The sequence below is a fragment of the Tursiops truncatus genome, chromosome 4 (assembly GCF_011762595.2).
Source record: "Tursiops truncatus isolate mTurTru1 chromosome 4, mTurTru1.mat.Y, whole genome shotgun sequence".
Lineage (NCBI taxonomy): Eukaryota > Metazoa > Chordata > Mammalia > Artiodactyla > Delphinidae > Tursiops > Tursiops truncatus.
Window position 1 is genome coordinate 61,214,806 of NC_047037.1, and position 23,743 is coordinate 61,238,548.

At 45.2% G+C, this 23,743-nt stretch overlaps 1 pseudogene; it reads right to left on the minus strand.

The window, feature by feature from the left end:
- Positions 1-16,064: 16,064 nt before the first annotated feature.
- On the minus strand, positions 16,065-16,934 carry LOC101322529 (transmembrane epididymal protein 1A-like; annotated as a pseudogene).
- Positions 16,935-23,743: the final 6,809 nt, after the last annotated feature.

Consider the following 23,743-nt stretch of genomic DNA (forward strand, 5'->3'; position numbering starts at 1 on the left):
ACCTGTTTATAATGATCCAATTCTAGAATCTAACTGAACCTGGAATTAGGTAGGTGAAAAACCTGCTTATAATTATTTGAGCCCAGAACTAATTCCATTTTACAAACCAACACAAAGTGTTTTTATGCTCTTTGGTTTTATTGGCAAGGTTTAGTTAAATAGCAGATTTCCTGGGAAGCAACAATGGCATACATCAAGGAAAGATTGTACTGTGTTTTATTTCAGTTCACCATTTTGAGAAGTTGCCGACAGCAATCCTCTTGTATTATTGGAGTCACCAAATATGTCCGCCATTTTTTTTTTTTTTTTTTTTTGCGGTACGCGGGCCTCTCACTGTTGTGGCCTCTCCCGTTGCGGAGCACAGGCTCCGGACGCGCAGGCTCAGCGGCCATGGCTCACCGGCCCAGCCGCTCCGCGGCATGTGGGATCTTCCTGGACCGGGGCACGAACCCGTGTCCCCTGCATCAGCAGGCGGACTCTCAACCACTGCGCCACCAGGGAAGCCCTGTCCGCCTTTTAACCGTCATCTTCATGGTAATTCTGCATTTACATAGGAATGTAGTGATTTGGCCTGTATGACAAAATGTCAAATATAAAGGAAAAGAGTCAACAATATTCAGTTGAATATTGAAAATTTGGTTTTATATCTGCCCACGTTGAACCCTTGTGAACATGCCAACTCTGCAGTTCTTTTCTAATAAACAGTGACTCCCCCATCAAGATAAAGTGAAGATTTTACAAAGAAACACATTTATAAAGTTGATAGCATATCACACTTCTGAGATTTAAAGGAAAAGTTTGAAAGCTAGAATTTTGAAATAATATAAAGGCTTGCAAAATAGGGTAAGCGACACATTGTAGGGGGAAAAACGTCAAATTACCAGCAAACGAGAGGTTATGAGAACGATGATAGGAGAAAATCCAACTGAAATGTTATTTTTATTCCACTGAATTCTGATGATACTGTTCTAAGAAAAATCAGAGATGGTGAAAGCTATTGAACATCAGCTGTGAGTTGGGATCAGGCTAGGAAATTTTGATTTCTAGTGGACGACAGCCCCCTGGGGGATAAGGAAGCGCTCTGCTCCCATGGATGAGGTTAAGGGATAAAAAAGCCACAGTGGAAATTTACTTTCAAAGTTAATGACAATTGATACAGAGGCATTGACAGTAAAACGAAACCCTTGAAAATGATTTCATAGAAACAATAATTCCCTTTTCCAATATCATTGTATGTGCCACAGACTGAGCCTCAGCTACAATTTGCTGACAACATGGGTTTGTAGGCCATTAAAAAAAATTAGCAATCTAGAAACAATAAATGCTGGAGAGGGTGTGGAGAAAAGGGAACACTCTTGCACTGCTGGTGGGAATGTGAATTGGTACAGCCACTATGGAGAACAGTATGGAGATTCTTTAAAAAACTACAAATAGAACTACCATATGACCCAACAATCCCACTACTGGGCATATACCCTGAGAAAACCATAATTCAAAAAGAGTCATGTACCAAAATGTTCATTGCAGCTCTATTTACAATAGCCAGAGGATGGAAGCAACCTAAGTGCCCATCATCTGATGAATGGATAAAGAAGATGTGGCACATATATACAATGGAATATTAGCCATAAAAAGAAACGAAATTGAGTTATTTGTAGTGAGGTGGATGGACGTAGAGTCTGTCATACAGAGTGAAGTAAGTCAGAAAGAGAAAGACAAATACTGTATGCTAACACATATATATGGAATCTAAAAAAAAAAATGTCATGAAGAACCTAGGGGTAAGACAGGAATAAAGACACAGACCTACTGGAGAATGGACTTGAGGATATGGGGAGGGGGAAGGGTAAGCTGGGCCAACGTGAGAGAGTGGCATGGACATATATACACTACCAAACGTAAAATCGATAGCTAGTGGGAAGCAGCCGCATAGCACAGGGAGATCAGTTCGGTGCTTTGTGACCACCTAGAGGGGTGGGATAGGGAGGGTGGGAGGGAGGGAGATGCAAGAGGGAAGAGATATGGGGACATATGTATATGTATAACTGATTCACTTTGTTATAAAGCAGAAACTAACACAACATTGTGAAGCAATTATACTCCAATAAAGATGTAAAAAAAATGATTAAAAAAATTAGCAACAGATGTTTAGCACAATGCAAAGAAAATTGTGTTTTCTTTTATTTATTTTGGATTCCTTGCCGTTTTTCAGGATTTTCACTGTTACTCGATACAGTCCCAATGCTAACTTCTCTAAGACCTCTCGTCTACTCTTCCAATTCAGCTTCTATTCTCCACCACCCGATGAAGCGAAAGAACCCCAGGCCACAGTGAAATAAATGGGGTCCAAAAGTCAAGTATGTAAAATGTAGGGCTGTAGTTTTTGCAATTTAAAAAAAATTATTTATTTATTTTGGCCGTGCCGGGTCTCAGTTGCAGCATGTGAACTCCTAGTTGTGGCATGCGGACTCTTAGTTGCGGCATGCATGCGGGATCTAGTTCCCTGACCAGGTATTGAACCCGGGCCCCCTGCATTGGGAGTGCAGAGTCTTACCCACTGGACCACCAGGGAAGTCCCTGCATTTTTGCGATGTTAATAAAAACTATTTTCCCAGAGGTCTGTACTATCAAAAAAAGGCACAGAGGTAAATATATTGAAGCATGTTGTACACAAGTATCCACATACCCAACTGAGCAAGTTCCAACTCAGTTATGTTCAACCTGTCCTCTCCATCTCCTGTGATCCCCCCATACCCCGCCTGCACCGTCAAAAGCCTGCAACAGCGTCGCCTGGGATTCTCCTGCAAATTCGACCACACACACTCAATCAAGCACCTTCCATGTAATCATGGAGACTCAAGCAAGCACACATCCTATCTCTCCATCTTTGTGTGTGTGTGTGTGTGTGTGTGTGTGCGCGTGTATGCGTGTGCATGGGGCCCAAAGACTAAACTGATGACAATGGCTAGCTTTAGAGCACCATGAATTATACATGTTCCAAACATTATTTTTAAAAAAAAAATTTTTTATTGAAGCATGGTTGATTCACAATTTAAAAAAATATTAATTAATTAATTTATTTAGGCCATGCTGCTGCAGCTTGTGAAACCTTAGTTGAACCCATGCCGTCGGCAGTGAAAGCACGGAGTCCTAACCATTGGACTGCCAAGGAATTCCCTACAATGTTGTGTTAGTTTCTGGTGTAGAGCAAAGTGGTTCAGTTATACATATATATAATAGTTTGCAGCTACTTGTCCCAAACTCCCAATCCATCCCTCCCCCCCTTACCCTCCTCCTTGGCAACCGCAAGTCTGTTTTCTATGTCTGAATCTGTTTCTGTTTCATAGAATAGTTCATTTGTGTCATATTTTAGATTCCATATATAAGCAATATCATATGGCATTTGTCTTTTTCTTTCTGATTACTTCACTTAATCTGATAATCTCTAGGTTCATCCATGTTGCTGCAAATGGCATTATTTCATCCATTTACATGACTTAGTATCAGTAGTATTCCATTGTCTATATGTACCACATCTTCTTTATCCATTCATCTGTCGATGGACACTTAGGTTGCTTCCGTGTCTTGGCTATTGTAAAGAGTGCTGCTATGAACATTGGGGTGCACGTATCTTTTTGAATTATAGCTTTGTCTGGATGTATGCCCAGGAGTGGGATTGCTGGATCATATGGCAACTCTATTTTTAGTTTTTTGAGGAACTTCCATACTGTTTTCCATAGTGGCTGCACCAATTTACCCTTCCACCAACAGTGTAGGAGGGTTCCCTTTTCTCCACACCCTCTCCAGCATTTATTATTTGTAGACTTTTAAATGATGGCCATTCTGACTGGTGTGAGGTGGTATCTCGTTGTGGTTTTGATTTGCATTTCTCTGATAATTAGTGATGTTGAGCATCTTTTCATGTGCTTATTGGCCATCTGTAAGCCTTCTTTGGAGAAATGTCTATTTAGGTCTTCTGCCCATTTTTTGATTGTGTTGTTTGTTTTTTTGTTATTGAGTTGTATGAGCTACCAAACATTATCTTTAATCATAGCACCAACCCTGTAGGGTAAGTGTTATTATCCTTTTCGTCTGCCTCAGTTTGAGACTCAGGTTTGGCAACAAGGGCTGGTCAGGGGCCTGGAGAGAATCCCATTATATTAAAATATGCATTATCTTCGGGTTTATTGTATATGATCTTCAAGGTCTTTTTAAATACTAATATGCATGCACTGAATGGGTATTGAAATTTCAAGACAGGAGATATGATCTCTGAGATATTTCATCACTCTTTTCCTCCATATCATACAAAAAGGTGTTTTTTTCTTCACTACTCACAGTAAGGCTAATGTCATGAGAATATTGTTCTTTATGTTTTCTGCCTTGACAGACTATAATTTGCTTAACATGTTATTCCTGTTTCCATTAAGGTTATTCCTTCCTTCTCTTATCATATACAAATGAACCTGGTGTGTTATTGTATATCTTAACACTAATTTAAATTCTGATGATAATTGGAACCACTCTCTTTCATTCTACTGCATTTATTGTAAGGAAACGCTTCCAATATTCTTACTTTTAAATCCAAACTGACTCATATAAGGGAGTGCAATCATCTGACTCTATTATGTATTCTAATATAGTTATGCTGGAGCATTTATATATCGAAATGTACATTATTTCATTATGGATCATTTTTATCTCTCCTTTTAATTTCACTTAGGATATGAAAATGAGAAAAGCCATCCATGGCACCTGGGAGTTGGCCTGGCTCACTGCTCAGCACTGTGTTCTCCTGTTGCACATCAACAATTTCACAGATCGCCAGTATGAGATGAAGCCACTCTGAGACCTTGATGGATCTAGACAAAAACAAGAACACTCTGTAATCATGTCTGAACACAGACGAATGTGATCGTGGTCCAAACCAGAGAAATGACTAAACATCTCCCTATCTTGGCTAGTACAGGTGTCTGCTGCTCCTTTACAATGATACCTTTAGTCTTACTCTAATCTACCCTCCTTCTGGGTCACATTTATCAAAAGACCCAACTGTAGGATGATTCCCACTTCTCAGCAGCATCTAATCCAAAGCAAAGCACCACTTCCATGAATCCTCCTGAAAGTCACCTAACAGACCTAAATCCTCCAAGTCCCTTCTACCACATTTCCCTGTGGTGCATATTCTCCCTCCTTGCAAAGAGCAATAGATTTAACTTATTCAACTGTAAGTGTGTTCCTGAGGGTCTCTGGCTGGGAGGCATTGACAGATATTATAGTGTCATCTATCTATATATCATCTATCTATCTCTAGTCTTTGCAATCATGTATGTAGACAGATTATATTATCTATGAATTTCAGTTCAAGATAGTAAAGGACCTTTACAAAGTATTTGTTACAAAAAGAGGGTATTGAGTTTGGTAGGATCATTGATAGTAATTTTCTGAACTTGACTCTGTCTACAGGTAAATCATGGTACGCTATTTTGTCTGCATATAAATCCTGTGTGTGAATATAGGTTTCACACAGGATGTCACTTAAATAGGCAGGTAGTGTCAAATTACAAAAAAAGAAAAAAAAAGTCCTGAAACGAAATATGGCACAAACTACTCTGCTTTGCAGCTTAAGAAAAATGACTGGTTAAAGACAACCAACCAAATGGGAAAAGATATTTGCAAATCATAAATCTGATAAGGTATTAATATCCAAAATATGTAAAGAACTCATACAACTCAATAGTAAAAAAAATAAACAATCTGATTTAAAAATGGGCAGAAGATCTGAATAGACATTTTTCCAAAGAAGACATGCAGATGGTCAAGTAAATGAAAAGGTGTCCAACGTCACTAATCATCAGGGAAATGTAAATCAAAACTACAATGAGATATCACCTCACAGCTGTCAGAATGGCTGTCATCAAAAAGACAAGAAATAACAAGTGTTGGCGAGGATGTGGAGAAAGGGGAACACTTGTGCACTGTTGGTGGGAATCTACATTGGTGCAGCCACTATGGAAAACCATATGGAGGTTCCTTGAAAAATTAAAAATAGAACTACCATGTGATTCAACAATTCACTTCTGGGTATTTATCCAAAGGAAATAAAAATACTAATTAGAAAAGACATCTGCACCCCAATGTTCCTTGTAGCATTATTTAAAATAGCCAAGATATGGAAGCAACCTAAGTGTCTGTCAATGGATGAATGGACAAAGAAAATGCAGTGTACATATGTACAATGGAATATTATTTAGCCATAAAAAAGAATGAAATCTTGCTATTTGCAACAACATGGATGGACCTTGAGGGCATTACGCTAAGTGAAATAAGTCAGACAGAGAAAGACAGGTACCGTATGATCCCACTTACATGTGGAATCTAAAAACAAACAAAAAACAAACAGATCCAAGCTCATGGATAGAGAGAACAGATTGGTGGTCACCAGAGAGGGGGTGGGTGAAATGAGAGGAGAGGGTTAAAAAATATAAACTCCCAGCTATCAAATAAATAAGCCATGGGGATGTAATGGACAGCATGGGGGTACAGTTAATAATACTGTATTGTATATTTGAAAGTTGCTAAGAGGGTGGATCTTAAAAGTTTTCATCACAAGAGGAAGAAAGAAGGAAAAGAAGGAAGGAAGAAAGAAAAGAAACATGCCTGGGAAGGGCCTGTTTGGGGTTCCTCTTGTCTGGCAGTGCTCTGGTTTTGATCCCTTTGTCATTGCTCCATGCTTCCTGTTAATCGGACATTTGGGGCACAGTTGTCTGGTCATTAAACCTTGTTATTCCCATTGAGGACATTCATGTATCCCTATCATTTGCCTTCAAACTTGTGCTTTTTCTTCTGATGAACTGTCACCACATCTGGCATCTCACCCATCTTGCCAGAAGCTGTTAAATAACGAGTGAATAGAAGTGTTTTTATGACCTTGCGGAATGAAACTGCCATCCTTTCTTTCTTTTCAAATATTAGCGACTAAAAAAGAGGTTGGGGGCACTTAGGAATTTTGAGAAGCCCCAATGATGATGATAAATGATGTTTTACGAATGAAAAAAATGTCTCTGCTTAACGTAGGCATTGTGTTTCCCAACCTCATACCTCTTCCTGCCCACACCCTCCCCCAATCAGCATGCTTTTGCCACTTGCTGGCTCCCTTGGTGCACAATGGAGAACAATTTGTCAAGGAAAGTTTGCTTTTAACAGGGTGTAGGAGGAGGTGGTGTAGACACTTAGGGCTAAACATCAATATATGAACTAATCAGGTCACTGCCACCTCCCACTCTAGATCTGAGAGCGCCGGGGAGCTTTGTTTTGTTCGCCGATTCCTCCCGAGTGCTTAGAAGGAGCTGGAGAAATAGTGCACGCAGAAAAAGATCTAAGAATCAGTCCATCCATCAGTGACTCATCCATCTCCCTCCTCATTTCCCCAGATTAGGCGTGTAACCTCTGGGTACCTGGGGCCAGTCTGCCCTCGCCCGGGTGGGCGTGGCATAAGAAGGCACAGCAGTGCTGGGGCCTAGCTTTGGGCACCCACGCAGAACGCGAAGCTTCCTACCCCGTGCAGCCTCTGCGTCCCGAATCTGGTGCGGTGCCAGGCGCTGAGGATACAAAACGACCCAGGAGGGGCGGGTACACCACCCCGTCTGGACACTCTTCCGGGCGAGCTGCGAGGCCGGACCTCCAGGCTGAGGCAGGAAAAGAAAGTGCGGCGCAGTGAGAGGCGCGCTCCTCCCTTGGGCGCCCGCTGGGGCGGGCAGACGCGCCACGCGCCGCAGCGTCCCCGCAGCCCCTCGCCTGCGCAGAGGTGGGCTCCGGGCTGAGTTCCTGACCTCCGCCCCAGTCCCTAGGAGGGGAGAGGAACTGCGCAGGGGTGAGGGGCCCTGGCACCCTGGCCATTCTCAGGCCGGAACCCCTTTAACAAGAGGGTGGCCGTGGAGCACATCAGGCACAGCCGGGGGCAGCCTGGCAGAACTGGACTCCGTGCGTTCCTCACGGTTTACTAGATAGTTCTATGCCCTTAGTACAGTTTTAATTTTGATTTCGTTGAAAAAAAAAATCGAGCGTATTACCCGTATTCTTTCTTTTGTACATGATAAAACAATCAGAAGTACAAAGGAAGTTAAATGTCTCTCCCAACTCTGTCTGCCAGTCCCCACGCTCCTAGATTCTGTCCCAGGACACCAGGACAGGTTGATGCGCTAGGCAGTGAGGATGCTGCCACGCGGAGATTGGTCCTTGGGGACTGTGTCCCTGGAGAGTGGGGTTGCTAGGGGAAGTTAAGGAACTGTTTTCAGGAGGGCGGAGGGCCCCCCCCCCCCCAGCACAGTGCTGGGAGAAGGACGTTTTTTCCTGGTTGGGGGAGGAGGGCCTCTATGCAGTCTTTAAAGAATTGAGAATTAGAGAGGAAAGCGGCCTCGTTACCAGGGACACCATTGGCAGTGAGGAAGGCGGAAGGGTAATCTCTGGACTCTCCTGGAAACTGGAAGGCCCAGAGTTTGTGGGTGAGGGGAGAGAAGAGAGAGGGAGAGGGAAAGGGGAGGGGCGGGAAGAGAGAGAGGCTTGTGGGGACGGGGAGGGGTACCTCAGAGGGGGCTTAAGAGGTTGGGGGACTTGAAACATAAACCATTATCCTTCCTGTGGTCCCTTTTGTACCCACAGGCTATTGAAGAGAGAGGAAATATGATGGTAGGCACTCAGTAACCCGGGCTAATGAACTAAATAGTTAACTGTATACTGTTCAACCATCAAACTGGAATAATGCCCACTGTGGTCCTGTAATTAACTTCCAGTCCCACCTAACCAAGATACTAGTAAAATCCTCAGCTGGGTGTGATGTAGGGTTGATCTCAGGTGGCCTCGGCCTGCAGTGGCTTGAAGCAGGGTTTCGGTTCCTGGCCAGAGATTGAGTTTGGGTCACGGCAGTGAGAGAGCTGAATCCTAGCCACTAGACCAGTGGTCAGTGACAAGGCCATGGCCCTTCAGCTTTGCAGAAAAGAATTCCCACAAAGACGGAGAGTAGTGAAACAAAGTGTTTATTAGGAGGAAAAAGAGTACAGTACGGGTGGATAGACACACAGGCGGACTCAGAGAAAGTCGTGCCTTCATGGTAGTTTAAATCACTTATATGGGGCATTTCTTCCAGGTTTCCTTTGACCAACCTTTTTTTTTTTTTTTTTTTTTTTCAGTACGCAGGCCTCTCCCATTGCGGAGCACAGGCTCCGGATACGCAGGCTCAGCGGCCATGGCTCACGGGCCCAGCCGCTCCGCGGCATGTGGGATCTTCCCGGACCGGGGCACGAACCCATGTCCCCTGCATCAGCAGGTGGACTCTCAACCACTGCGCCACCAGGGAAGCCCTGGCCAACCATTTTTAATTGCCTGGTTCTGAGTCTGTATTTGGTATATCTCAGGATCCTCCCATGTGTGCTCTCGCATCTCTCAGCTAAGATGGCTTCCAGAGAAGAGGCCTATGGGTAGCTTAGCATCGCTTTCCTTTTGACCTCCAAGGAGCTTTCTAGTCGGGAAGGTCTCCTTGACTTTGAGAATGAGAAATATGTGGTCTCTTATCTCTTATCTGGGCAGGGCCCAGCCTCCTCTCTCAATTGTCCTGCTATTTTCATGTTCGAGTATCGGTCCACAGGCAACGAACTCCAGCTGTTTACCCTGGGAGGGGAGGGTGGGGGAAGGGTGCTATCTATCTCCTGCCTCAGGGGGACGTCCTTGTCCCAAGCATGTGCATTTCTTCCCATGATTTCATCATCCAGTTTTACTTAATGATGTGTACCAACGCTAGCATTTTGTTGATGCAGCTTGGGCAACACGATGGGGCGATGCATGACCAGTTCCACTAGTAACTCATAGAGTAAGTTCCCTCCCAGTGTCCTGGGGACCATCCTTCTCTGGAAGGGGAAGGAGGAACTGGGAATAAGAAACAAGGCTTTGTTTGCTACTCCCTTTATTAAAACAATATCAGGGAGACGCAAGAGGGAAGAGATACGGGAACATATGTATATGTATAACTGATTCACTTGGTTATAAAGCAGAACCTAACACACCATTGTAAAGCAATTATACCCCAATAAAGATGTTAAAAAAAACACAACAATATCAATATTTAGTATCTATGTTACAGCAAGATCCTGGTTTTCCTCGCATCTCCCTGGCTACTCTTTCTTGGTTTGCCTCACGAGCGCCTGCCTTCTTTTCTCCAGTTAGGTGTGGTGCCTCCCAGAGTCCCGTTCCAAGCCCTCTTCCCCACACCCTATCCCTCAGCAATCTCACCCACCCCCATAAATGGCTTTAATGACCATCTATGACTTTCAGATTGCCCTCTCTACCCACCCCTTTCTCTTGAGCTCCAGACAAGTTCATCCACCTGCTTCCAGAACAACACCTTAAACTTCATGTCTCCATCCAGAATTCATCTCTTCTTCTCCAGCCCCCAGTGTGGATTTCGTTTTCTCAGTGACTGCATTTACTTTCTTCCTCAGCTGTACAAGCTTTGGCTTGTCCCACCCTCCCCAACCCCCTGACCCTACTGACCTCCAGCCGTGATGTCCTGAGTGGGAACCTCTAAATCAGCTTCCCAGTCCTTGCACTTTTCTTCTCATCCAGCCACCATCACCTGTTAGTCTCCTAGCTGGTCTCCCTGCTTCCAGGTTTGCCCTCCAGGCCTCACTCCACATGGAGCCTGAGTGACGTTTCCAAAATGGAAATCTGATCATTACTGTAAGCTTTAGGATAAATGCCAAATGCCTTCATGTGGCCTAGAAGGATGCCGACCCTTGTCTGCCTTTCCACCTTCATGGCTCAGCACGCCAAGCTCAAACACGGACGTCCAGTCATCCCACTTTCATTCACTTCCTTCGGTGTTTATGCAATGACCTGGGGACGTTTCCTATGGCCGTTTCCCTCTTTCCTGACTGTTTCCCTTACCGCTCTTCCCTTGGCCATATTCATCCTTCAGGTCCCTGTGGTGACATCACTTTTCTAGGAAGCTTTCCCTGATTCACAGGTCTGGATTAGCTGCCCCTCATCACAGTCCCTTTCAGACTGTACTTACCTTGCTGTTTATTTGCCTTTCTTCTCCCACAACCATAATGAGCTTGAAGGCAGGGACCTGTGCATCTGGGTCACGTCATTATTCTCATATCCCAGCATGGGGTCTGGCCTATAGTATCCATATATGCTCAATAAATATTGAATAACTGCTTGAATGAATAAATGAAAGAATTAAACGTGTGAAAATAGATGAAAACCAATCAAAGGAGAACAAGAAAAGGCTTTATATTCAGGGCTTGCTATAGCAAGGGAGTTAGCCACCTTTATTTGCTTTTTGGCAAAGACTCAAAGACAGGCAGAGGAATGGGAACGCTTCATAGTGGGAAAAAAAAGAGAAGACATCAGTTATGTCTCGATTGGAGGCTGTTGGCATAGGGAAGCTGCAGGCTGGCTAACTAGAAGTGGGGTATCATGTGATTGTTTAGGGATGCATATTTGGCTTTCTTTGGTTGGTCCTAAGTTGGAAGCAGGGCAAAAATTAGGGAAGCTGTTCGTTATTAATCAGGTCCTTCCCATTTTGGGTCAGTTGTTATAGGGTTGTTATTTGGCAACCTGGACTGGTTAGAAGTGTGTGATAGCTGACTGTTTACAAGTCTGATTTATAGATAGCAGGCTGGCTTCCTGGGCTGGTTGCTGCAGGTTGTGGGTCAGAGTTTTATTTTTATATATGGTCTGGTCATTGCGCATATGTATATTCAGAATCTCAAGCTAATATGTATTGAGCATCTACTGTACACCATACTGTGTATTAAGTGTTGTTTATGCAGAACCTTATTTATTTCTCACAGTACCTCTGTGCGGTAGGTATTACCATGTCTGCTTAACCCTGATCACTTCCTCCTTTGAAGTTGATGTTAGTCACATTTTCTTTCTTCTGGCCATCCTTACCACCTCCCCCTCCGCCAAACTCGCCACAGACTGGGCTCTGAGTTCTTCTCCAGCCCAAGGTTGCCGTCTTCCAAGCATGTCAGTATCCTTACTCAGTTCCTTCCCACAGCACTAGACTCCCGGTTCTGGATTTCCTTATCTTCAGTGACCTTCACCTGCAACACTTTTCAGTCAGCCATGCCTTGGTCATCAGGCACATCAGTCATCTTCAGCAGGAAAGGCTTCATCTCTGATATGTAAACCCTACCATCCAACCTCTTAGTGTGGTTGAAATACATTCTACCCTTTCAGCCCTGCCAGGCAGTAAGTAATTCTGGGTAAGAGCATTATGGTAGATTTCAAAATACTTTAAACTACTTTTTGTTATTTTCTAAGATGTCTAAAATACATAACATGAAAAAGAAAAAAAAGCCTCTAAGCATTATTTTTTTAATTTAAAAACAAGTGTCACCTACCTGCACACCCGTCAATCTATCATTCTCCTTCTGGAGGATACAGGGAAGGGATAAAGTCCATAGAACATTGTATTGTTGTAGTCAGACTGCAGTCAGAACCAATAATGATGGAGTTCATTTAAAATGAAGTTACTGTTATTCTTTTGGAAGGTCTCCAACAATCATGACAAACACAGTTGACATAAATCACGTTTGAGTGGCCATGTTCCATTATGCTGAGTATGATGGTTAATTAACTTGGCTGGGCCACGGTACTCAGTTGTTCGGTCAAACATCAGTCTAGATGTTGCTATGAAGGTATTTTAAAAAAAATATTTATTTATTTTTTTGGCTGTGCTGAGTCTTTTTTTTTTTTAATAAATTTATTTATTTATTTTATCTTTGGCTGCATTGGGTGTTCGTTGCTGCATGCGGGCTTTCTCTAGTTGCGGCAAGTGGGGGCTACTCTTCGTTGTGGTGCGCAGGCTTCTCATTGTGGTGGCTTCTCTTGTTGCGGAGCATGGGTTCTAGGTTCACAGGCTTCAGTAGTTGTGGCACGTGGGCTCAGTAGTTGTGGCACATGGGCTTAGTTGCTCCACGGCATGTGGGATCTTCCCGGACCAGGGATCAAATCCTTGTCCCCTGCATTGGCAGGTGGATTCTTAACCACTGCACCACCAGGGAAGCCCACTGTGCTGAGTCTTAGTTGCTGCATGCGGGATCTTCCTTGCGGCATGCGGGATCTTTTTTTTTTGAGTTGTGGCATGTGGGATCTAGTTCCCAGACCAGGGATTGAACCGGGGCCCCCTGCATTGTGAGCGTGGAGTCTTACCTACTGGACCACCAGGGAAATCCCTGTGAAGGTTTTTTGTTTTGTTTTGTTTTGTTTTGCGGTACTCGGGTCTCTCACCGTTGTGGCCTCTCTGGTTGCGGAGCACAGGCTCCGGATGCGCAGGCTCGGCGGCCATGGCTCACGGGCTCAGCCGCTCCGCGGCCTGTGGGATCTTCCCGGACCGGGGCACTAACCCGTGTCCCCTGCATCGGCAGGTGGACTCCCAACCACTGCACCACCAGGGAAGCCCTCTGTGAAGGTATTTTTAACAAATGTGTTTAACATTTAAATTAGTATACTTTGAATATGCAGATTACTCTCCATAGTGTGGGTGGGCCTCATGCAATCAGTTGAAAGCCTTAAAAGAAAAGTCTACGGTGTCCTGAGGAAGAAGGAATTCTGCCTCCAGACTGCCTTCAGACTCAAGATGGCAACATCAACTCTCCCCTGGGTCTCCAGCCTGCTGGCGTGCCCTGAAGATTTTGGACTTGCCAGTCCTCAAGTTCTCATGAGTCCATTCCTTAAATTCTCTGTCTGTCTATCCATATCCTATTGGTTCTGATTCCCTAGAGAGCCATGACTGATTCGCTGGGCGAGGACCAGATGTGCAGGACAAGAATTCCCGCACACAGCACAAATGAAGATAAACAGGACCCACCTCTGTAAATTACTTCCCATCTCTCTCCTAGCCATCAGTTTTCTGCACCTCCAATTACTCCTCTTTAAGTCAGGCCCAGCATCTGATAAGACTTATTTACATTTGTTGACTGAGGGATTCTACTTTAGCAGGTGGTTCTCAGACAGTGTGTGATGTCATTAGCATTTTAAGCTTCTTGTTTCCAAGCTGAAGAAGTAAGAGTCTTACCATTATCCTTGAATAAAGGATGGTCTACTAACAGGGAAAGAGAGGTGTTTATCATAAGGCATCCTGAAAGTAAATCTGTGTTAAGTCTTCAGGGAGAGGGTGCAGCCAGATTTTATGGAGAAAAAAAGAATACAGAAATATCTAACTTTTGCTATTTTTCAGTGATAAGCGATCATATGGACCCCTTGCTATGGCCTCTCCCAGGGCTTTGGACGGAAGATATAAAGTGAGGGGTCCTGGGAATTCCCTGGCAGTCCAATGGTTAGGATTCGGTGCTTTCACTGCTGGGGGCGCACAAGCCGCCGGTAAAGCTGGCTCTGTTTCTGGGCTTTTTAGGGTGGGGACAGAAAGAAGGGTGCTGACTGTTCCTTAGGTTGGTTCCTGCTTTGCTGGGGAGGAAAGCTGAGGCTGGCCTGGTTCCAGCTGCTGGAGGAAGACGTCTCTTCCTTAGACCCAGAATCTCGCTCCTCTGCAAGCCCAGCCCATGTGACTTGCCAGACCCTTGCCCCACTTCCATCCTTTCCCTCGCTCCCCTTCTTTGCTTTAACCCCTGTCCTACTGTTTCCAGGGCCTGTTTCCACACTCTTGCACTCTGCTTCTTTAGGGAGTGTCCAGGCATATTTCAGAGGACAATGTGTAGCCCATCTCGCCCTCCATCTGCAAATGCAAATCCCTCTCTGTGCGTCATAGAGATTTTCTGTCTCTGAGGACAGCATCTCTGACTGCGTGTGCCATGGCAGAATTGCCACTGCTTCATGTGTGGGCACTTTTCTCTGTGGTCCTTTGTCCACATCTATGGCCAGCATCTCCTCCCGTCTTCCTGCCTCTTCAGACTTCCAAATGCTGCGTTTATCATCTCACATAAGCAGACACGTGCTAGCAGAAGCAGTTTTCTAATTGTACCCAGGGATAAGTATTTTTATAGAGTTTGCTTTCATATATTTCACTGAGTATGTGAATTTGTTAGCACCTCCTCTCCTCATTCTGGGAGGAGCTCAGTGACTGGCTGGAAAGTTCTGCAGGTTCCAGGGGCTGCAGTTTTCCCTCTTGGCTCCAAGTCCCTGCATCTCCAGAACCACTGAGGTCATCTGTGCCCCATGTTTCGTGGCGGTTCTTCCCCTTCTGCTCCCACCACCTGAAATCTGGGCCTTTTCTTTGATCTTGCCCCAGAATCACTCACACAAGACACATGTACGTGTATCATAAGACTTTACTGAAAGACTCTGCATAAGCAGTGGAGTTGTTTTATGTCACAGCGGAACCCAAACAACTTAAAATTATACAAATGTAATCCTCGTTTCTTACACCCACCTTTGGGAATTCCTCCCTTGCCTCCTTTCTCCTCAGACTTGAGCCCTGCTAAACTGATTGCCACCCCCTTTCCCCTCATCCCTTACTCCCTGAGGCAGAAGTAGCCTCGTCCAGTTTAGATTAGAAAACAGCAACAACAAAACCAGCTCTTCTTCCTGTTACACTTTAGTGTGAATAAAAAACAGAGAGAAATGAAGAAAACAGAAGTCCTCACCATGATGTGAAAACAGAGCCCCTTCCCTTCCACACATTTCACCACTTCAGCCCCCGGCGGCACACACATGCACACGCGAAGCCAGCCCCGCCTCAGACACGCAGAGCCCTGCCGAGTCCCCAGAGACCCTCCATCTCTCTCTGTTCCCTCATTTCATTTCTTCCTCTTGGATCCCAAAAGCTGTCAAAGAAAAACACTACTCCTGCTCTCACTTCATGTAAGTCCATGGTTAGGAACTATACTGAATAGCGAGACAGGAAAGAGACAGGCCTGGAGAGAACAGAGAGATAGATAGCAGGAATCCTAGGAACTGGAAGGTTCATTTAGGAACAAGGAAGGCGACTCCTGTGATGGAAAGCCACATTGCAGATCCCAGGACATTTCTGCACTAGGCACACAGTGGGCATCCTCAAAACTCTCATTACAAAGGGTGCAGCACAGGGACAGATTCTATACCTAGACACCCCCATCTCGTAGTTGGGCCCCTGCCCGGAGCTTCTCAAGCTCTTCACTGCCCTCGCCTATGGGTCACAGGTGGTACTTGGCACCTGGGACCTTTCTCCAGGGGGAGAAGCGATCATGCCAGAGGCTGCAGAGGCCGTAGATGGCGGCCAGCAAGGCAGCCCCTGAGGCCAGGTGCCAGCAGAAGAAGATGGTGAGGAAGGTGAGGTCCGTGGGGTTTTCCCCTCTCCAGGGCTGCCCCGAGGGCGGCGTGTACATCAGGATGCTTAGCTGCATCAGACAGCTGCTGAGCACCAGCCCCATGCAAGTCTTGAGCACCCAGAGCTGGGGCTGGCCGGGGACCCAGATCTCGATGGTGAGCGCCAGGCCGACCGGGAAGGCAGGCACTGTGAACAGCGCGTGCACGCGGGTCTCCAGGGCGCCCTTGTGCTCGGCGTGGGTCACCACCAGCAGCACCAGCGCACGGAAGGCCAGAGCCTCGGCCGCCTGCTCCAGCTTCACACGCCTGGCTCGCGATGTCCACCACGCCACTGAGGAGGAAGGACCGGTGCGTGGTGAAGTGCCGCCACTCGTCCTTGAACGTGACGGTCACCGAGGGGCCTCCCAGTCCACCATCATCAGCCGCTTTGTTCCTGGCGGGTAGAAGAACTCGGGGAAGGTGAGAATCAGGGAGAAAACCACCTTCCCCACTCCTTCCACAGGGACCAGCTGCCACCACCTGTGCCCTCGCTTCTCCCTTGGGGGCAGAGGGGCTTTGAGGAACCTCTGTCCCCGTAACAGGGCCAAGGACACCAGCACCGAGTAGTAGAGTGAGAAGAAGAAGAAGAAGATCCCTGCTACCAGGTGTCCCCCGAGGGTTCCCATGGTCTCAGTGTGTATGTCAGGGCCACCAGGGCGACAGTGGGAGATGAGCAGCAACCTCGCCGGCACCCCTCACAAGCAAGAGTGGCTACTTTTGAACAGCGGGGAGATCTGCCCGATCCAGCCCCACCCATGCTTCCCACACAGGGAAAGGTGTCCAGAGCATCTGAGTCACTCCTGGGTGGGACCTCTTTCCGAGGCGTGATGGTGGGCGTGCGTGCGTTGCGCCACACTCTGTTCCGTACTTAGATGCTAGGCCTGGAATTTCAACCTCTTGCCCCTCACTGTAGGCACTGGTTTGCCCTTTTTCTCACAGTCTCTGCCCCACCCCTCCACAAGGAGAGGGGAGGGAAAGAGTTAGGTGCTCCAGGAAAGAGACTTCTCTTCCACAGATGGTCTCTTGGTGCCAGGCATGTTACATAATTTTTTTCTCATTTAACTCCATCAACATTGGGAGACTGGGATTGACATATATACACTACTGTGTATAAAATAGACAACTAATGAGAACCTACTGTATAGCACAGGGGACTCTACTCTATGCTCTGTGGTGACCTAAATGGGAAGGAAATCCAAAAAAGAGGGGATATATGTATACATATAGCTGATTCACTTCACTGTACAGCAGAAACTCACACAACATTGTAAAGCAACTATACTCCAATAAAAATTAATTTAAAAAATCCCTCAACAACTCTATAAGGAAGTTATTGCTAAACAAATTTTACAGGTGACATGAAGGCTCCGGGTGGGGGCGGGGGAAGGGACATGCATGAGGTCTCTTCTAGCAGCCAGCACAGCAGAGGCTGGATGGGGATCGGGTCTATTCATTTATCTGCACAGTGACTGAATTTCAGCTCCAACGCTTGCAACTCACATGACTGCGAGCAAGTTAACTTTGTCTTCTTGAGACTCGGTTTCCTGATCTGTAGAATGGGAATAATAATTACTTCCTAGGTTTGTTGTGAGGATTAAATATAGACATACCTTATTTTATTGCACTTTTCTTTATCAGGCTTTGTGGATATTGTGTTTTTTTTAAAAAACTAAAGATCTGGGGCTTCCCTGGTGGCGCAGTGGTTGAGAGTCCGCCTGCCGATGCAGGGGACGCGGGTTCGTGCCCCAGTCCGGGAAGATCCCACATGCCGCGGAGCGGCTGGGCCCCTGAGCTCTGGCCGCTGAGCCTGCGCATCCGCAGCCTGTGCTCCGCAACGGGAGCGGCCACAACAGTGAGAGGCCCGCGTACCGCAAAAAAAAAAACAAAAAACTAAAGATCTGTGGCAACCCCATCAAGCTAGTCTGTTGGTGCCATTTTTCCAACAGCATTAGTTCCCTTCGTGCCTCTGTGTCACATTTTGGTAATTTTCACAATATTTCAAACTTTTTGTTATTATTATATCTGTGATCACTGATCTTTGGTGTTGCTATTGTAATTGTTTTGGTGTTTTTTAGTAATAAAGTATTTTTAAATTAGGGTATGTATGTTGTTTTTTTAGACATAATGGTATTGCACACTTAATAGACTACGGTATAGTGCAAGCATAACTATTTTTGTTTTTCGGCCGTGCCGTGCAGCACGTGGGATCTTATTTCCCTGACGAACGAACCCGTGCCCCCTGCAGTGGGAGTGCAGAGTCTTAACCACTGTACCACCACGGAAGTCCCAAGCATAACTTTTATATACACCAGGAAACCAAAAAATTTCCATGACTCATTTTATTGCGATATTCACTTTACTGTGGTAGTCTGGAACCAAACCTGCAATACCTCTGGGGTATCCCTGTACAATAATGTATGTAGAGTGTCTTATACATAATAAATACTCAAAAAATGACAGTGATTATTAGTAATTTTGCTATTGTTATTACTAATATTCCTTGCTAAATTCCTATGATTCTGAAGTTGTTCAAGTATTTCTATGAATGATACCAAAGCAGGAATCATAAAGAAAAAAGTGAAAAGCTTAATTATATGTAAATTTTTAAAGTTTTTATTAATATAAATTAAAGATTAGATTAATAATTTATTTATATGTTAAAGTTACTGTTAAAAAAACAATTTCAAGAGAAAAACAAACTGTAAAATTTTACTCTATATGTAACAAAGTGTTAGTCTACTTACAATATAAGGAGCTCTTACAAATCAAGAAGTTACAGATGAACACCTCAGTAGGAAAATGGGCAAAGGCCATAAACTGGCTACTCGTCTAAGAAAAACTATAAATGTTTAACAAACCTATGAAATTCAAGATAATGAATCTCGCTGGTAAGCAAATGAATAATAATAAAATCAACATGATACATGTTATGGACTGAAAATTTGTCTCCCTGCAAGATTCATATATTGATGCTCTAACCCCCAATGTGATGGTTTTTGGAGGTGGGGCCTTTGGGAGATGATTAGGTTTAGATAAAGTCATAAGCGTGGGACCCTTATGATGAGATTAATGCCCTTATAGACAGAGGAGGAGAGACAAAGCTCTCTCAGAAGAGTGTGAATTCTGTTGTTGTTGGGTAGAGTGTTCATATATGTTTGATCTAGTTGGTTTATCATGTTGTTCAAGTCCTCTGTTTCCTTACCTATCTTCTTTCTGCTGTTTCTCTCCATGGGCACGCACTGAGGAAAGGACATGTGAGCACACAGCGAGAAGGTGCCTGTCTGCGAGTCAGGAAGAAGACACTCATCGGAACCCAACCATCTGGACTTCCTTGGCAGTCCAGTGGTTAAGACTCTGCGCTTCCACTGCAGGGGGCACGGGTTCTATCCCCGGTCAGGGAAATAAGATCCTGCATGCCATGCAGTGCGTCCAAAATAAACCAAACAAAAACCCAACCATCTTGGCACGCTGGTCTCAGATTTCCAGCCTATAAAACGTGAGAAAAGAATATTTGTTGTTTAAGCCACCCAGGCTACGGTATTCATTAGAGCAGACTGAGCTAAGACAGAATTTTGGTACTGTGAGGTGGGATGCTGCTGTAACAAATACCTAAAAATGTGGAAGCAGCTTTGCAACAGGATAATGGGTAGAGGCTGGGAGAGTTTGGAGGTGCATGCTAGAAAAGATCAAGATTGCCATGAACAGGCAGTTAAAGGTGATTGAGTTGGGGGCCTACAAGGAAAAGAGGAGAGCTATAGAGAAATGTCCATCTTCTTAGAGAAAGCATAAATAGTCATGAACAGAATGTTGGTAGAAATATGGGCTATAAAGCCTGTTCAGGTGAAGTCTCAGATGGGAATAAGGAACATGTTATAAGACAATGGAGAAAAAGTGATAAATTTTATAAAAATGGCAAAGAACTCGGCACAATTATGTTCATGTTTTAGTGTTTTGTGGAAGGTAGAACTTGTGAGAAATGAAAATGCATGTTTAACTGAGGCAATTTCTAAGCAAAGTGTTGAAGGAGAGGCTTGGTGCCTCCTGATTGCTTATAGTAAAATGTGAAAAGAGAGGAATGCATTGAAGAAGCAATTGTTAAGCAGAAAATATCCTGAGGGCTTCCCTGGTGGCGCAGTGATTAAGAATGTGCCTGCCGACACAGGGGGCACGGGTTTGAGCCCTGGTCCAGGAGGATCCCACATGCCGCGGAGCAACTAATCCCATGCACCACAACTACCAAGCCCGCACTCTAGAGCCTGAGAGCCACAACTACTGAGCCCACATGCCACAACTACTGAAGCCCGCTGCGCCTAGAGCCCATGCTCAACAACAAAGAGAGACCACTGCAATGAGAGGCCTGCGCATCGCAGCAAAGAATGGTCCCCACTGGCTGCACCTAGAGAGGGCCTGCGCACAGCAACGAAGACCCAACACAGCCAAAAATAAATAAAATAAATTTAAAAGAAAAAGAGATCCTGAACTTACGGTTTTGAAAATTCTCACCCTGTCCATATTGCAAAAAATGAGAAAGTTTTTCTGAAGAGAACAGTAAGGTGGGGCCCAACAACACTTTGATAAGGGGATTAGTATGGGAATAGACTACAGACCTAATTAGCCACTCCATCAGCAACACTGCCAGTTTCAACCCAAAGGAATGGAGCTCAGACCAAATGAGGGAAGGCTATTGGACTTGTTAGATCCTATAGACAGGACTGGACCATAAAGTTATTTGGCTGTGAACATGTGCTATTCTTCAAGACAAGGGAAAAATGACCCTGAAGGCAATTCAGAGATCATCAGGGCTGCTTCCTTGGTTTCAAAAGGTAGGAGGGGTGGGCACCACCTCAGTTTCAACAGGTCAGATAGTGGTCTTCTGGAGCCTTGGGGGTGGGGCCACCTGGAGGCAGGGGGTGGTAACCTGCCATGCAGAGCAATAGGGATGGCATTGCCAATCCACTGGGTCCTGAAGGCAGGACCATTGCTCCAATGGACCAGAGGGCTGAGCATAGAACCAAAGAGAATTATTCTCCAGCCATAAGATGTAACGATATTTGCCTTGCTAGGTTTTGTACTTCCTTGGGACCATAACACCTTCCTTCCACTTTCTCCCTTTTGGAATGGGAATGTTTAGCCTATGCCTATTCCAGGACTGTATTTGGAAGCAGGTAACTTTTCTGGTTTCACAGGTTCACAGCTGGAAAGGAGTTTTGCCTCAGTATGAATCATACCTTGAATCTCACCCATACCTGATTTAGATAAGACTTTAGGCTCTTGATTTAAGAGTTGATGCTAGAATGAGTTGAGACTTTTGGGACTGTTGGGATGGGATGGATATTTTTGTATATCTTTATGAATTTTAGGGAGGCCAGGTGCAGAATGTTATGGACTGAATGTTTGTGTCCCCTTAAAATTCATATGTTGAAGCACTAATCCCCCAATGTGATGGTAGTTTGTTGGAGGTGAGGTCTCTTGGAGGCAATTAGGTTTAGATGAGGTCATGTGTGTGGGGCCCTCCTGGTGGGATTAATGTCCTTACAAGAAGAGAAAGAGAGATGAGAACTCTCTGTCTGCCATGTGAGGACACAGCAGAGAAGGTGGTCATCTGCAAGCCAGCAAGTGTGTCTTCACCAGAAACTGAATTGGCTAGCACCTTGGTTTTGGCCTTCCCAGCCTTCAGAACTGGAGAAATAAATATCTGCTGTTTAAACCACTGAGTCTGTGGTAATGGTGGCCCAAGCAGACTAATAACATTGATCCATTGGTCATTTAAAAGTGTGCTAATTTCAAGATTGGTTCAAGATGGTGGAGTAGAAGGACGTGCCCTCACTCCCTCTTGCGAGAGCACCAGAATCACAAGTAACTGCTGAACAATCATCAGCAGGAAGACACTGGAACTCAACAAAAAGGAAACCCCACATTGGAAGACAAAGGAGAAGCCGTAGTGAGATGATAGGAGGGGTGCAATCACAGTAAAATCGAATCCCATAACCATTGGGTGGGTGACTCACAAACTGGAGAGCAATTATACCACAGAAGTCCACCCACTGGAGTGAAGGTTCTGAGCCCCACGTCAGGCTTCCCAACCTGGGCATCTGGCAATGGGAGGAGGAATTCCCAGAGAATCAGACTTTGAAACCTAACAGGATTTGATTGTGGGACTTTGACAGGACTGGGGGAAACAGAGACTCCACTCTTGGAGGGCACACACAAAGTAGTGTGCACATCAGGACCCAGGGGGAAGGAGCAGTGACCTCATTGGAGATTGAACTAGATGTACCTGCTAGTGCTAGAGGGTCTCCTGCAAAGGTGGGGGGTGGCTGTGGCTCACCTCGGGGGCAAGGACACTGGCAGCAGAAGTTCTGGGAAGTACTCCTGGTTGTGAGCCCTCCTGGAGTCCACCATTAGCCCCACCAAAGAGCCTGTAGGCTACAGTGCTGGGTCGCTTCAGGCCAAACAACCAACAGGGAGGGAACTCAGCCTCACCCCTCAGCAGGCAAGCAGATTAAAGTTTTACTGAGCTCCGCCCACCAGAGCAACACTCAGTTCTACCCACCACCAGTCCCACCCATCAGGAAGTTTACACAAGCCTCTTAGATAGCCTCATCCACCAGAGGGCAGACAGCAAGAAGGACTACAATCCTGCAGCTTGCGGAATGAAAACCACATTCACAGAAAAATAGACAAAATGAAAAGGCAGAGGACTATGTACCAGATGAAGGAACAAGATAAAACCCCAGAAAAACAACTAAATGAAGTGCAGATAGACAAACTTCCAGAAAAAGAATTCAGAATAATGATAGTGAAGATGGTCCAGGACCTTGGAAAAAGAATGGAGGCAAAGATCAAGAAGATGCAAGAGGGCTTCCCTGGTTGCACAGTGGTTGGGAGTCTGCCTGCCGATGCAGGGGACATGGGTTCATGCACTGGTCCGGGAAGATCCCACATGCCGTGGAGTGGCTAGGCCTGTAAGCCATGGCTGCTGAGCCTGCACATCTGGAGCCTGTGCTCCGCAATGGGACAGGCCACAACGGGAGAGTCCTGCGTACTGCAAAAAAAAAAAAAAAGATGATGCAAGAAATGTTTAAGAAAGACGTACAAGAATTAAAGAACAAACACACAGAGATGAACAATACAATAACTGAAATGCAAAATACACTAGAAGGAATCAATAGCAGAATAATGAGGCAGAAGAATGGATAAGTGACCTGGAAGACAGAATGGTGGAATTCACTGCTGCAGATCAGAATAAAGAAAAAAGAATGAAAAGAAATGAAGGCAGATTAAGAGACCTCTGGGACAACATTAAACACAACAACATTTGAATTATAAGGGTCCCAGCGGGAGAAAAGAGAGAAAGGACCCAAGAAAATATTTGAAAACATTATAGTCGAAAACTTCCCTTACATGGGAAAGGAAACAGCCACCCAAGTCCAGG